This window comes from Pundamilia nyererei, unplaced genomic scaffold (genome assembly GCF_000239375.1).
Source record: "Pundamilia nyererei isolate P.nyererei 1_Seehausen unplaced genomic scaffold, PunNye1.0 scaffold00641, whole genome shotgun sequence".
In the NCBI taxonomy this organism is placed as follows: domain Eukaryota; kingdom Metazoa; phylum Chordata; class Actinopteri; order Cichliformes; family Cichlidae; genus Pundamilia; species Pundamilia nyererei.
This window is the reverse complement of record NW_005188042.1, coordinates 102,757-104,253: the sequence shown is the minus strand read 5'-3', so window position 1 is coordinate 104,253 and position 1,497 is coordinate 102,757.

Here is a 1,497-nt window from a genome sequence, read left to right as displayed (position 1 = left end):
GTTTTCCCACCCCAGAGCTGCTCTGAGTAAGAAAGAAGAAGAACTGAAATCCTTCAAAGACAGGTAATGCAGAAACCTGAAACAAAAACATCAAAATTCTTTAGCTGAGCTTCAAAGATCTATTTTTGTCTTTTGAATAGAGTGGCAGCAGAGGTGGCTGTTTCAATAAAGACAGGAGACACTGAACGCATCAATAGCCCAGTCAGCAAAAACAGACTGATTGAGATGTATCGCAAACTGAAGCTGCTGCAGTGGCCTAAAATTAAAAAAAATCTGAAATCCAATAACCTGACCCCAGAGTTTACCAAGGGTCTGATTCAGGTAAAGTGCAGATTGTCACTGTGATTTTTTTTTTGTTCTCATTGTTTTTCAGAAAAATGTGTTAATATTTAAAGTGATCTTCATAGGAAAGGTTTAAAGAAGCAACAGAAGAAGTGGGGGGAAAGAAGAAGCAGATTGAAGAAGTGTTCAGCCTGATTGAATTGAACAGTGGACTCACTCCCCAAAAGGTACTGAACTGGAAGGCTGAATGTAAAACCAGATCATTAAAGTCTGGGTTTCTCTTATTTTGAAAGGACCTGTTGGGTCTGTGTTTCCACAAGCCCCGCTGGTTCAGAAACTTATTCTCGTTAACGACAAAAACAAGACGAACATCTTTTACTTGTTAGCAAGGGAGGCCCCAGCCTGTGTCTCAGAAAGCACTCTGAATTCTACCTGCAAAATGACCATAGCAACGGTCTCCGCTTGCTGCCTTTTATTGGGAAAACAGTTCACACCATACACATCACAGCAAAGCACCACCCACCATAAAACCCCCCAAATGGTTCTAAGACAAGGCACTAGGGCTGGGCTATATCATACTGTTCACGGTAATACCGGTGTAATTTTGGGCAACAATAGGAAAATGAAATATCGCGATAGAATATGGGTAAAACGCGCATGCGCAGTGTCTATGTTTACATACGCCACATGGCGGCGACTGAGAATGAGAACAGCTAAAGCGGATTGTTAAATGAAACGGATGAACCAGAATTTGTTTTAAAAATGCTGCAACTTCAGTGGTGTGGAACTGGTTTAGCTTTCATCCGTCAGATACACAACAAAGCACTATTTTTGGTAGAGCATGCTAGCGGGCCGTTGTTATTACCGTGTTGTTTTGAAAATACGGCACACTTAAAATCAATCCTTTGATTATTCTGAAAATCGACAGTGCCCCTTATAATCCCGTTGGCCGTATGTATGAATTCTTGTTGTGTTTACTGACCTCGAAACGATTTCATGTGGTACACAGCGCTCGAAAATCTGTCAAATGTTTTAGTACGACTTTGCTAAGCTACGAAACCGCACCACTTGATGGATTGTCAGAGCATTACGGCTATCGTAAGCAGGAGCCTCGCGGAGTGATACGTACTGTGCTTCAACATAATATTACTGTATTGTGTGTGTATAACCTCTTTTTAAGTTTTGTGGATATTATACATGGTTATGCTGAGGATA